Below are 15,774 nucleotides of genomic sequence, written 5' to 3' on the forward strand. Positions count from 1 at the left end.
TTCAAATTTATCTGTATTCTAGGGACAAAAAAAAAGAGTGTGAATGCTGTATCAGTTGAACATCCTAAGAGTGACTGATATTTACTTTGTAAGAGCTTTCAGTCATATGGGATAAAACCAAGTAAATTTGGTCAATGATTTGATCAGTCACGAATAGTAGATTAGGCTTGAGAAGGTAAATTATTTTATGAGCGTATGCAACCAGAAACTGACAGGAATTTTATCAGGGAAATACCAATTTAAGATCAGATAATATCAATTTACATCATTTCTTTGTACCTATTCTAACCTAATACAGTAACTTATAGAATCTACAACTTCATGCCTTGTATCAGCTGAGATAATGGTGAGGCAGCTTAATGTGATTTAATGCCAATGGTTCATGTGGATGTGAGTTAGCAATTCCAGACCCAATCTCACTTGCTGTGAGGAGGCAACCAAAAGTGTAATGGCAATTTTTCAAGAATAATGGGGAATCCACCTTGATCTTGCATCATTTCCGACTGGAACATTTCAATTAACAAGGGAAAATGTAGTCTACTTAACTTGGTGTTGGCGGAGGTTTTGAATAGCAGTGAAAGTGTACTCAAAAATAGTGTGGAACAGGAGGGACCATTCAACCCTTCGATTATGTTTTAATACTCAACTTGCCATTATTCATGTTGGTTCTATAACACAAAGCATTCCCAGCATCATCATCTGCATTTTATTGGCTCCTTTCTGATGTGACATACTGAGAATTAAATACTGAACTCTGGCTGGGGTCTCGAAGGTGGTTTTATTGCTGTTGCTTATCAGCTGCCTCTTTCAGTTCCAGACATCTTGATGTAAATTAACTTTCCATTAGCCATTTTTTTATTTCATTGTTGGCACAGCCACTGAGTTTTTACTGATTTTTGTATGTTTTGTAACTTTGAAACATTAAACTAATATAAAAGAAGACTGGAAAGTCCTGAAATATGGGTTAACTTCAACTTTACTTTAAGCGAGGCATGCACGTATCGTGTGGTAGTGTGATGACATATGCAATTAATAATTTTTTACATATAACCTGTAATGAATTATTTCAACAAACAAGAATGCTTAATTAAACAATGTATATATATTACTCAAATATTATTGAAATATTAAGTAAACAACATTCCTCCCTGCTTAGCTATAAACTCCAACTCAATATAGGTTGCATTTCAACTAAGTAGACAGTATATGTATAGATATAAAGACCATAAGACAAAGGAGCAGAAGTCGGCCATTCCGCCCATCGAGTCTGCTCCACCATTTTATCATGAGCTGATCCATTCTCCCATTTAGTCCCACTCCCCCGCCTTCTCACCATAACCTTTGATGCCCTGGCTACTCAGATACCTATCAATCTCTGCCTTAAATACACCCAATGACTTGGCCTCCACTGCTGCCCGTGGCAACAAATTCCATAGATTCACCACCCTCTGACTAAAAAAATTTCTTCGCATTTCTGTTCTGAATGGACGCCCTTCAATACTTAACTCATGCCCTCTCGTACTAGACTCCACCATCATGGGAAACAACTTTGCAACATCCACTCTGTCCATGCCTTTCAACATTCAAAATGTTTCTATGAGGTCTCCCCTCATTCTTCTAAACTCCAAGGAATACAGTCGAAGAGCGGACAAACGTTCCTCATATGTTTACCCTCTCATTCCCGGAATCATTCTAGTGAACCTTCTCTGTACCCTCTCCAACGTCAGTACATCCTTTCTTAAATAAGGAGCCCAAAACTGCCCACAGTACTCCAAGTGAGGTCTCACCAGTGCCTTATAGAGCCTCAGCATCACATCCCTGCTCCTATACTCTATTCCTTTAGAAATGAATGCCAACATTGCATTCGCCTTCTTCACCACCGACTCAACCTGGAGGTTAACTTTAAGGGTATCCTGTACGAGGACTCCCAAGTCCCGTTGCATCTCAGAACTTTGAATTCTTTCCCCATTTAAATAATAGTCTGCCCATTTATTTCTTCTGCCGAAGTGCATAACCATACACTTTCCAACATTGTATTTCATTTGCCACTTCTTTGCCCATTCCTCCAATCTATCCAAGTCTCACTGCAGACTCTCCATTTCCTCAGCACTACCGGCCCCTCCACCTACCTTCATATCGTCAGAAAACTTAGCCACAAAACTATCTATTCCATAATCCAAATTGTTGATGTACAATGTAAAAAGAAGCGGCCTCAACACGGACCCCTGTGGAACACCACTGGTAACCGGCAGCCAACCAGTATAGGATCCCTTTATTCCCACTCTCTATTTCCTGCCAATCAGCCAACGCTCTATACACCTAAACACAAAATAATCTGCAGATGCTGGGGTCAATGCAACACTCACAACACGCTGGAGGAACTCAGCAAGTTGGGCAGTATCCCTGATAATGCTTTTCGTCCTGATGGATCTCCAATCAAGTTGTAGTTGTCTCAGCCAATCACACCTCCACAATGCTGGTACTTCTAAGCATAAGCTCAATGTGGCCTGTTGGTTGTTGTTTTTCACTGTTATGGATGTCATTCTACAGGAGTTATCTTTTTTTCCAGTATAAGTTCTTAGCCAAGTATCTACAGGCTTCAGTTCAGTATCTTTGAAATGCCTTTGAAACTCATTTTGTGGAATGACTGAAACGGCTGAACCAGCGTCTAATTCCTTTTAATTTACCATTCACTTCTGGCATAAGCCATATTGTTTGGGTCTCGGCCTGAAACGTCGACTGTACCTCTTCTTAGAGATGCTGCCTGGCCTGCTGCGTTCACCAGCAACTTTGATGTGTGTTGCTTGAATTTCCAGAATCTGCAGAATTCCTGTTGATTGTTTGCCTATTGTTAGTTTTCACACTGTAAGTCTCAAGGCTGCACAATCCTGTGTCACTATCATCATTAGTAGAATTTTGATGAACAGTTTGCAGATTAATGCACTTGAAACTGCAATTTCACTTTTTAGCTTTTTTTCTTATAGTCTACTTATTTTTGTCTGCTTGACATGCTCTTTGTAGGTGTCCTATTTTGTTGCATTTTCTGTAAGTTTCACCTTTAAATCTGCATTTGTTTAGTGTATGTGAGCCCCTGCCATAATGGTAACACAACTTGTCCAGCCAGGCTGGTTCTGTTTAGAAACTGCAATTTTAATCACTTTCCTTCCCGTCTGCAACTCAATTGCATCTGTCTGCGGTTTCCAGAGCAACTGCAATTTCCACTGCTCTTTTAAATATAAGCTGTGCTTCAGTTAGAAGCAGCTTTTGAATGCTTTCTTTTAAGATTTCACAAACTAAATGATCTCTTAGTGTATCAATAAGCCCATAAACCAAACCAGCAATGATCAGACAATACCTTCAATTCAGCCATGTATGCTTAAATAGACTCCCCCTCTTTTTGATTCCACTTAAACTTAAAGCATTCTGAAATCAATGGTGGATTTGGTTCTAAGTATTCCTGCATCACTTTTACCATATCAGCAAAGCTCACTTGATGATTTTATTGGAGTAGCCAAATTTTGAAGCAAACTCTATGCCTTTTAACCCAATGTGCTGAGCAAAATTGGCGTTTGTTTCTCATTGGCTGTTTTTAAAATACTGTTCAATTAGCTCAGTACACATGAAACTCATGAAACTTTCAGATATTCGCAGCCATTTCTGCTTTTATTTACGAATATTATCAACGGGTACCTACTCTTTATGAACCCTGAATACTTTTATTCGTGGCCTTTGTTTGAAACTGAAAGTCTCTGCATGTGCTGGGCTGGTTCTTTTCAATTCCTCATAGTGTTGTTTTAGTTCAAACTTCTCACTCCACTTTAACAAGTCAGTAGCCATCTCAGGTTCATTTAAAAAATATCTCATTGCTAATGTTATATTTTGTAACTTGAAATCAATAAGCTAATCCAAAAGAAGGTTAGTGAATCTGGGAAAATTGGGAGTAATTTTGATTTTTAAGTGAGGTGTGCAGGTATCACATGGTAGCGTGGTGACTTAAGTAATTCACATTTTTTTATATAACTCATGATGAATTACTTAAGTGAACAAGAATGCTTAATGAAACTAAATATACGCAAAAAATTACTCAAATATTATTGAAATATTAAATGCACAACAATTTCCATGCCAAGGCTCTGAATCCACTTCCTACTCTCAATTTTTGGATGGAAAGTACTTTGCTTTTTCTCAAATCTGAAGCTAATAATCTCACACATTCCCCCAGTGAACTCCATTTACCACTGTTTTTCACACCCTCATCATCTACTATAACATCTAGCTTACATGATTGAAATGCTTCCATTTACATTGGAAATTTATTTTGTTGCACAAATATTATCCAACATTTGTGGCACATAAATTAGTAAATAACAATGCAAAAGAAAAGTAGATAATCAGTCTCACCTCTCATTGCATAAGTACGATACTCTGTCATATCTTGAATACCATATATAGTTATTGTCATTTATTTTTTTAATGGCTTGAGAAAGCAAATGATCTTGGTCCCCTTCTCAAAGCATTCAAAATAATTACTGAGGAAAGACCGGTGATATAAGTAGTACTCTGGTTCAGTGTTGGTGCAAGTCTTAGCCTGAAGTTTTTCAGATGTCTTCCACAATTGTTGTTCCTTAATCTCAGACACTTATTGATACTTAAACTTACATTTGGCAAAATAGCTCTTATTTCTGCATACTTTCTCGAACCACTTGAGAAATTTTCTTCAATTGGTGTGGAGCCATTCATTCCAACATATCCGTGAAAACTAATGGTGTAAGAACTGTTACAGAACAAGAATGATTAATAATGTATTGCAGATATTTCCTTTTGACATTAGATTGTCTAAACAGCAAGAATGAAAATGTCACATTGATTTACACATAATAAATATTTTATTTAGGAAAAGAAAACAACTTTTGACTTTTTTTCTTTGGGTCCTTGAAATTGTCATTTTGACTGAAAGTAAATCTGCAGTCCACTCATTTTATAGGCTGGTTTACAAATCAGAGCCAAATTGAGCTCCAATAGGACAACAAGCATTCAGACTTCTGTTTAAGTTGTATTTGATGTTGGCCAGTTTCTGAATTCTTCATTACATCAGTCGGGTGAGCTGAATGCACTATTTTTTAATGGTAATAGTTGTAAGGCATCCTATCAGGTTAATTCTGTCCCTGTGACTGACAGCCATCTTGAAAAACAAAAATGCAACCTAACAATGTGTTGTTAATTCAATTACTGTAGCAACTGGGGAGTGATCTTAGTAATTAGAAAACAAAGTTTGTAACATAACTCTTGCGGTTACCTGGAGATATATTTTGCATGTTTAAACATAAATATCTTATATTTTATATTTTTAATCCTCACCTACACAATGACACCTTGATTCATTCCATTTGCTGCTGGCACCTAATAACAAGCTTCAGAATTAATTCCTGATTTCAAGATGAACATATCATAAGGTGTTGCATCTATCTTAATTCCAACAATCATTGTTCTGTGCTAATTGGGTAACTAGCTTCTAATTGAAATGAAAACTTGACCAATTTGTATTACCATGGAAAAGGAATTACCAATGTTTTGAGTCAAAATTCTGCATCAGGACTAAGAGTGGAAGGGGAGGTAGCCAAAGTAAAGAAGAATTGGGGAGTGGTGAGACAGAAGCCAGAGGTGATTGGTGGACTGAGTGGGGCAGGGAGCAGATTGGTTGGTGCTCCAGATTCCAGCATCCACCGTCCCTGTATGCCCCTTTGAGTTATTATGACCTGATAGCTTTTAAGTTAGGGAGGTGTATCAGATGATATGAAATACAGATGGAAGAGATACAAATCACTCATGATTAGTTGAGCTGACACAAGGGGCTCCTGATATTTCTACCTCATGAAGAGGAATAAAACTAGCATAAAATACCTTTAAAGCAAAATTCTGCAGATGCTGAAAATCTGAAAAGAAATCAGAAAATGCAGTAGGTCAGAGTGAGAATATTTCAGGTTGATAACCTTTCATCAAGCTGGAAAACATCTGAGATAAAGTTTTAAATTGCAATGAAAATTACAGAGGAATTGAGTGAGCAAACAGATCCATATGAGGGTGGAGACCAAGCGGCATTGCATGACACAAAAGGTGAAGATGCTGGCTTAATAAGCTGTACTATAGTAAACAAAATGTGGATATGCTGCTCATTTTGTTCAGTCTTCAAGGGTGACTCTGAGCTTAAGTAGCCTGACATTTTAATTCATCATTCTACTCTCTCTGTGAGTCCTCTGTCTTTGTTCTCCTACATTATTCCAAAAGCTTAAGAAGCAACAGTTCAAATCTCAATAATCAGCCAGATTTCTAGCATTTAAGCTTTCCACTGCTTCTATTCTGCAATTTCAGATTTAATTCTTCTCCTTCAATTTGTATCTCCCGCCAATATACTATTTGCTCTTCACTAACTGCTACCACTCACTCTCAGTCAATCCCTCACTTCTTCACCCTATCACAGACCTTCCTTTTTGTTCTCAGCACCCCTTCCCCTTCCTTCTATTCAACTTAAAGCTTTTTTTTTAAAGTTATTGACCTGAGATATTAAAACGTCTACTTTCTATTCATGGATGCTGTGGTCAATTTTGATTGCACCCTTGCTAGTTTAGTGAATTCTTTCCTATAACAGTATTCCAAAGGTGGCACTACAAATGTCTTGGACTATAAGGTGTAGGAGCAGAGGCCAGTCAGCCCCTTGAGTCGGCTCCACCATTCCATCTTGGCTAATTTTTATTACCTTTCTCAATCCCATTCTCTTGCCTTCTCCTGGTTACCACTGACACCATGACTAACCAAGAACCTTTAAATATACTGAATGATTCAGCCTGCACAGCCATCCATGGCACTGAATTCCAAACATTTATTACCTTTTGGCTAAAGGAGTTCCTCCTCATCTCTATTCTGACGCTGTTCCTAGATTCAGCTACTATAGGCAACGTTCTCTCCACGTCCACTCTATCCAGACCCTTAAGTATGTGATAGGTTTCAATGAGGTCTCCCATTCACTCTTCTGAACTCCTGTGAGTACAGGCCCAGAGCCATCAAACATTCCTCGTATGTTAATCTCTTCATTGCAGAAATCAGTCTCATGAATCTTCTCTGGACCCTCTCCAATGTCAGCACATATTTTATTAGATAAGGGGCCCAAAACTGCTCACAATACTTCAAGTGTGGTCTGACCAATGTTTTATAACATCTCAGTAGTGCATAGTTGCTCTTATATGCTAGTCCTCTTGAAATGAATGCTAACATTGCATTTACCTTCCTTACCACCGACTCAACCTGCAAATTAACCTTTAGGGACAAGGACAAGGATTCCCAAGTCCCTTTGCACCTCTGATTTTTGAATTATATGCCATTTAGAAAATAGTTGATACCTTTACTTATTCTACCAAAGTGCATGGCCATACATTTCTCTGCGCTATGTTCTGTCTGCCATTTCTTTGCCCATTCTCTCACCTAAGTCCTTCTGCAGACTCTCTGCTTCCTCAACACTAACTCTCCTTCCACCTCTCTTTATATCGTTCGCAAACATGGCCACAGACCCATCAGTCTGTCATTTAAATTGCTGAAATTTAATGTGAAAAGAAGTGGTCCTAACACCTACCCCTGTGGAATACCATTAGTCACCAGCAGCAAGCCAGAAAAGGCCCCCTTTATTCCCACCCATTGCCTCCTACTGGTCAGCAAACCTTCTATTCATGCAAGTATCTTTCATGTGGCACCATTGTTTTTTATATTGTTAAGTAGCCTTATGTGAGGCACCTTGTTAAAGGCCTTCTGAAGATCCAAGTGAACAACATGCACTGACTTTCCTTTGACTTCCTGCTTGTTATTTCTTCAGGGAATTCCAACAGTATTATCAGACAAATTTTCCCCTTGAGATAGCCAAGCAGACTGTGGTCAGATTTATCATGCACCCTCCAAATACCACAACGCCTCATCCTTAGTAATGGTTTCCAACATCTACCCAACAACCAAAGTCAAGCTAACTGGCCAATAATTTCCTCTCTTCTGACTTTGTCCCTTCGTAAAGAGTGGAGTGACATTTGCAATTTGCTAGTCCTCTGGAACCATTTTAGAAACTAGTGATTCTTGAAATATCATTACTAACGCCTCCACAATTTCTGCAGCTACCTCTTTCAGAACACTGGAGTGCAGTCCAATGGTCCAGGCGACTTGTCTACTTCTAGACCCTTCAGCTTCCAAGGGTCTTCTCCTTTGTAATAGCAACTACACTCACTTCTGCCCCATGACACTCTTGAATTTATAGCATACTGTTAGATCTTCCACAGTGAATACTGATGCAAAACTTAATCCACCATTTCTTTGTCCCCAGCATCAATTTCAGTGGTCCAATATCCACTCTAGCCTCTCTTTTAATCTTGTTATACATATGACAAAACTTTTGGTATTATCTTTTATATTATTGCCTAGCTTACCTATTCTCTCATGCCTCTGTAATTCCCATTACTCCACTGTAATACTGATATATCTGAATTTATCTTTTGCCTCTCAAACTACAGGGTGAATTCTATCATATTCTGATTACTGCCTCCCAAGGGTTCCTTTACCTTAAACTCTCAAATCAAATATAGTTCATTACACAACACTCCATCCAGAATTGCTTTTTCTTAGTGGAATGTATCACAAGCTGCTGTAAAAAACTATCTCAGAGGCACTCTATAAATTTCCTCTCTTGGGATCCAGCACAGACTTGATTTTCCCAATCTATCTGTATATTAAGATCCCCATCACTATTGTAATGTTGCCCTTTTACATGCCTTTTCTATCTCCTGTTGTAATTTGTATCCCACATCCTGGCTACTATTTGAAGACCTGTACATAACTCCCACCAGGGTCTTTTTACCCTTCTAGTTTCTTACATCTTCTGATCCTATATGACCTCTTTCTAAGGATTTGATTTCATTTTTTACCAACAGATCCATCCCACCCCCTCCACTTAGCTACCTGTACTTTTGACTCAATATGTATCCTTGGATGTTAATCTTCCAACCATGATCATTCCTGCTTTTCAGCTTTCTACCTAGCTCCCTATATTCTCTCCTCAGGCCCTCTTCCCCTTTTCTACCTATGTTGTTGGTACCAATATGCACCACGACTTCTGGCTGCTCACCATTCCCCTTTAGGATGCTTGTACAGTTGTCACATGACTCCTGTACTCAATGGCCTCACCAATGAAGGCAAGCATGACAAATATCTTCTCTACTACCCCGTCAACTATATTGCCACTTTAAAGCAACTGTGTACCTGCATTCTTAGGTCTCTCTGTTCTACAACATTCTAAAACCCTCCCATTTACTGTCTAGAGAGCCGTGGGTAGTGAACTCTTAAGTTCAGGGTTAGATGCAACGTAGCCCACAGAACCAGTACAGACAATTATTATTTCAACTGGAACTCAGCTGTATACCTGCAGGCAAATGGTCAGATGCCAAGAGACAGAGAATCCAGATAAGAGGAAAATAAGTGCTGAGTTCGTGGTTAAATACAAAATATTGATCTAAAGAAAAACATGTTTTTAAAAAAGTAGCTAAATTTTGTGTGTATGTGGAAAAGCAAGCCATTTACCCATCAATAACATTTCCCTAATGGAATAAATAATACAAACAAGACTGGCTGGATCTTGTCAGGATTATCCAGGCATTTAGAATTTGTTTAGATACAGATTACTGTTGATTGAAATTCTGTGATCCTTATCAATTGAATTAGGTGAGTACAATAAACAAGCAGACAAAAAGTTATTTTATGATGCAATTTAACCAAAGGGTCTCATAAAAGAGGATATTTAATGGGACTAACACTTGTTAAATCAGAAGAAAATCAAATGTCCTTCTGCAGTTTTGTTAATTTATCGTGAAGCATAAGTGATGCAGGACTATAAAAAGAATTATATAGACAGTATCGAATTATTGGACACCTGAATCCAGAAATATTGCAAGTAGGACTAAACCAGTTTTTAAAGACAGGGCTCCATTGTTTATATTTAATAAGTCAGCCTTGATGCAAATTTGTTAAAGCAATGATGTAGATGTACTTGTTAAATATGGATACAATTTAATGAAATAAATTACATCAGAATTGCTAGGTAAAGAATATGAAGTCCATCCCAATAACAATCTGCTGGGTAAAGTTCCAAGTTTTAAGTACATTTCATTATTGAAGTATGTATACTTAACACAACCTTGAGATTTGTCTCCTTACAGGCAGCCATAAAACAAAGACCAGCAAAAGAACTCATTATTAAACCAAAGAAGACTGTCAAACACACAGTGTGCGGAGAGACAGAAAAAAAACAATTGTGTAAACAATAAAAGCAAGCAAACAGCACTGGAAACTGAAGTTTGCAAAACAGGCATCACTGCACTTGATCCATACATCCACTAGTTGCAGGTCACAGCCTCAGTTTAGCAGATTCGAGCAAATCCTATGGAGCAACGAGCCAAACCAGCCGATCTCTCACCTCCCACCATTTCAATCTAGTTTGGTGCTTAAATCATCCAAACCTCAGGTCATTCAGTACTCGGGCTCTGCCACTTCGACACAGCCTTCACCCGACTTTTCCAAATTGGCTTGGCTCTTAAATCGATTGTATGAGTTGGCTAATCAGCAATCTTACATCAATTATTCGAAAATGGACCCAGAAAATACACAAGAAACATCAGAATTTACACTTCTGAGTTACTTTCTCCTTCAATCCACATTTCTCAGGTATTATTTGTCAAATTACTCTGACACTATACAGCATCTTAAAATGTTCCTTTCAGAAAAAAAACTCACAGCCACAGCATATTCTTAGACTGCATTATCCTTTTAATATACTTCAGTGGTAATTATCGAGTCCTTTGCACAACCACAGTAAAACCATACAATATTGTCTTCTTTGATTTTCCATAGAACTGGATTGCATCAAGGACGGAGCCACTTTCATCTCATGGAACTGCAGCAGATGAACAAATACAGCATTCACCTACCTTTAGATGTACTTAGTGCTTCTGGCCGGAAAATGATGACTTGTACTAAGTGGGAGCATAAATAAAGGAGAATGCAACATGAATCCAATATAAAAGGGAAGACATCCACAAAGCCAGGAAATCAACCTACAATTTTTGAATGCAGATGCTGTTGTAATGCAGAAACTAAGTCAGACAGTTTTGGCTGGAAAATATTTCTACTGGTACTGTTTGAGAGTCAAATGTTTTAAATGCTTAAATCTTTCAATTTCCTGTCATTTACAGAAGTGTCTAATGAGAGAAGAATGAACACAAAAAGAAGCCATGACAACACAGACTGATAGCTCGCTTAATGACAGGTCACTATATGTACTACTTTCCTAGTCTGGTTACCAGGGCAATATACACAATGATGAGGAGGGTTTTAAAACTGCCCTGGACACATTAGTTCATAATTATATTTATACACACTGGAAGATGGAACATCAAAGTGATCAGCATGCAAAAGAGCAAGACTGCATGCTACTGTTCTCTGCCACCAACTATCTTCTCAGTGATAGAGACCAAGTACATCTGACTACTCCTAGCTAACCATTAGCTACAGCAAAACATACATCAAATCATCATAGTAGGATTGAGGTTCCTGCATCGACAAGGTTACTATCACCCATTGTATTTCTCCCACTAGTGTACGCCCTCATTTTTAAATGATCTCAACCCATAACCCCGTCCCACACTTGCTGAAAAAATGATTGGTGAGCTGAGTTTCTGTTCCCATTCCTTGCTTTTCTGACACCTCTTCCCCAACACAGAGGGTATTTGCAACAAGTTACACATCAATTAGTTTGACTGAGAAGAAACACGGGCATACATTTAAAGATATAAAAGCTAGAAGATAGGATATATGTAAATGAATCAGAAAATAAACAATATGTTGAAAGACTCAGCATTTTGTTAGCCAGTCTTGGTAATGAATAAATAGCTCATACACATTATTGCATATTGCTGGCCCAGACACATAGCAATTTTGCAATACTGCCCACCGGTACCAATTTAACAATTCTGCCCACCAGTACCAAATTTACAATACTTCCTACCAATACTGATTTTACAATACTGCCCACCAGTACCAATTTTACAGTTCTGCCCACCAGGACCAATTTTACAATTCTGCCCACCAGTAAATTTTACAATACTGCCCACCAATACCAATTTTACAATTCTGCCCACCAGTAGTGTGGTGGTTAACATGGTGCTATTAATTTCAGGGTGTCAGAGTTCAGAGTTCAATTGTGATACAATCTGTAAGAAATTTTGTATGTCCTTCCCGTGAGGGTGGGGGCTCCAGTTTCCTTCCACAGTGTAAAGGTATAGTGATGAGTGGGGTAATCGGACATTATAAGTGATTCTGTGATTAAGCTGGTGTTAATTAGATAGATAGATAAATGAAAGCTATTGGGCTCTTAGATTAATCCAAAACACCACAGTATTCCCTGAGTGCAACCTTGCAATTCCAGTGACTGCAACAGAAGCAATCAATCCTTTCTTACCCTTCCTGGCAGTCTATGGTTTCTGTCAATGTAAACCATGCATCTTGTCCCACACTTTCTTCCATCATTGTTCAGGTGCATGGTATTGTACTAAACTGATCACATTCTCATCTTGAGAAGCATCGACAATAGATTATCTTCCTGCATCATTGCCTCTGGTATTCCCAAGGTTCTACCTGTGGCTTACTTCCATATACCTAACCACATCCTCCTCTAGGTATTAACATCTGAATCCCAGCATTAGTGTTACCATAATGATATTATTCAATGTATTCACATTTCAAGTTACCTCACTCAGAATTTGGCAATCAAAACTTGTGGAGCTCTAGATAAGCCATTTTTAACTCTATGCTTATCCACATTCCTTAAGGAGAATCTTGATAAGAATGTGACCATAAAACAGGCTTTTTCCCAGCTCCAAAGTTTGCAAGTTATTACAAGCTTTCATATCCAAATCTACCCAAGTATCAACTCTCTTTATTTATAAGTTAACAAGTTTATTAAATATTATTATTAGTATTGATATTAAATCCGATTCTTGATTCCTCTTCTATTTATAAATTGTCAGACTGCTTGAATAACATCTAGTAATGGATTATCAGAAGTTTACTCCAATCATAATGACGATAAACCATTAAATCCAGGACCCACAACAATACTTGACTCTGCTGCTGAAATCCACATCTTTGTTGCCCGTAGATTTCACTTTTCAGTGCACTCATGAAAGGTGAATCTTGTTCTGCACTCCCTTACACCCATATTTGAACTTTGACCAAGTCCTGTCAACCCGTCACCCCAGGGTTGTTGACTCATATGGCCTCAGGTTAAGCAATGCACAGTGTTGAAAATCTTCACCTTCTCTTTCAAATTTAAAGTTTAAATTTCAAAATAAATCTATTATCAAAGTACATATACACTCAGTGGCCACTTTATTAGGTACATCTGTACACCTGCTTGTTAATACAAATATCTAACCAGCTAATCATATGCCAGAGACTCAATACATGAAAACATACAGTTGTGGTCAAGAGGTTTATCTGTTGTTCAAATCAGACATCAGAATGGGGAAGGAATGTGATCTAACTGACTTTGACTGTGGAATGATTGTTGATGCCAGACAGGGTGGGTTGAGTATGTGTCAGAAACTGCTGATCTCCAGGGATTTTCACGCACAACAGTCACTAGAGTTTACAAAGAATGGTGTGAGAAATGGAAAAAAAACATTCAGCAAATAGCAGTTCTGTGGGCAAAAATGTCTTGTTAATGAGACAAGTCAGAGGAGAATGGCCAGACTGATTCCAGCTTACAGTAACTGAAATAACCACATGTTACAACAGTAGATGACCACACTGGGTTTCTCTCCTGCATCTAATAAAGTGGCTACGGAATGTACGTTACCATATACAATGTTGACATTTATTTTCTTGCAGGCATTTATAGGAAAAAGAAGAAATACAATAGAATTTTATGAAAAACTACATATAAATGACCAAGCCTGAAAACAATCAATGTGCAAACGAAGATCATCTGTGCAAATGAAAATACTACTGAGAACATGAGTTGGAAAGAGGCCTTGAAAGTGAGGCTGTAAGTCAAAAATTCAGTTCAGAGTTGCACTGAATAAAATTATCCATGCAGGTTTAGGAGCCTGATGGTTCAAAGTAATAATTGTTCCTGAACCTGGTGGTGTGGAGCCTCTGGATTCGGTACCTCCTGCCCAGCGGCAGTAGCAACAAGGAGGACTCCTACAAGCCTGGAACCTTCTTCTGGAGAAGCTTGTGAAATGCCTACTTCACTGCCGCTGCTACTGTGCGGTCCAGAATCTCCGGAGGGGAAGGCCCCAAATCCTCGGCTTTGCCTATTGCCCGTTGCCCAGGCTGGGATCGAAGTGCTCAGCAGAGATGGTGCTCGGTGTCGGAGGCTCGAAGTTTTCAGACGGACCCAAGAGTCGGCTGTGGTCGGGTGCTTCCAGGGTGCTGCATCGGCAAGTTTGCAGCACTGGAGGTTCATGGCAGGGAGATTTTTTTTTCTTCTTTTTACCGTCTGCGTGAGATGATAGGACTTTCGAGAAACTTTGACTTTTTTTTACCGTGCCCATTGTCTGTTCTTTATCAAGTTACGATATTGCTTTGCACTGTTGTAACTATGTTATAATTATGTGGTTTTTGTCAGATTTTCAGTCTTGATTTGTCTTGTGTTTCTGTGATATCATTCTGGAGGAACATTGTATCATTTCTTAATGCATGCATTACTAAATGCAATAAAAGAGGACTGCGTGTCCTCATTATCTAAACCATACAATCAGAGATAACTGAAAATATCTCCACTCCTCCGTTTCTAGCTCATTGACTATCCCCATATCTAATTGCTCAAACTCTTCGGGATTTGCATTCTACAACTTCATTTCAGATGTTTCGACTCCTCCTTCGTTCTTTAAAACCATCTTTAAATCTTGCTGATGGTTATGATGGTTTCAGTCATCTGTTCCATTATACAGAGCAATATTTTTTTTTATTTGTTAATGATTTTAATAGTGACGTAACATAAATGTAAGGCCATGAGCCTGCACCAATGATCAAGTACTGTTACACTGGTTTCACACTAAAATTATTTTGTTCTCCCTAGATTCTTTTCAGATCCATCCATATTCTAGCACTTAGTCTAGGATCACAGATTCACACAGCACTGAAATGGGCCTTTGGACCAACTATCAACCAAAATGCCCTTTTAATTTTATCCCATTCATCCATGCTTGACCTATAACCCTTCTAAACCTTTCCTATTCACCTGTATGTCTGAGTCCCTATTACATTTTGTTAATGTACCTGCCTCAACTACTTCTGGCGGTTCCTCATATGGACCATGTTTTGCGTGAAAAAGTTGCCTCTCAGATTCTTATTAAATCTCTCCCCCCTCACCTTAATCCTATGCCCTCTAGTTCTTGATTTCCTAACCCTGGTTTAAAAAAAAAGACTGCATTGCCTTTCTCTATGCCACTCATAATGTTATATATATCTCTAAGAATCTTCCCCTCATTCTTCTATATCCCAATGAATAAAGTCCTAACCTGCTCAACCTCACTCCGCAGCTCAGTCCCTTAAGTCCTGGCAACATCCTCATCAATCTCCTCTTAATTGGTCATGATAAATTGTTCTGTGGTTAGATTAGGGTTAAATCGAGGTTTGATGGGGGTGGCACAACTCTGCATTGTATCTCTAAATAAATTAAATTAATGG

This window comes from Mobula birostris, chromosome 4 (genome assembly GCF_030028105.1).
Source record: "Mobula birostris isolate sMobBir1 chromosome 4, sMobBir1.hap1, whole genome shotgun sequence".
Taxonomy (NCBI): Eukaryota; Metazoa; Chordata; class Chondrichthyes; order Myliobatiformes; family Myliobatidae; genus Mobula; species Mobula birostris.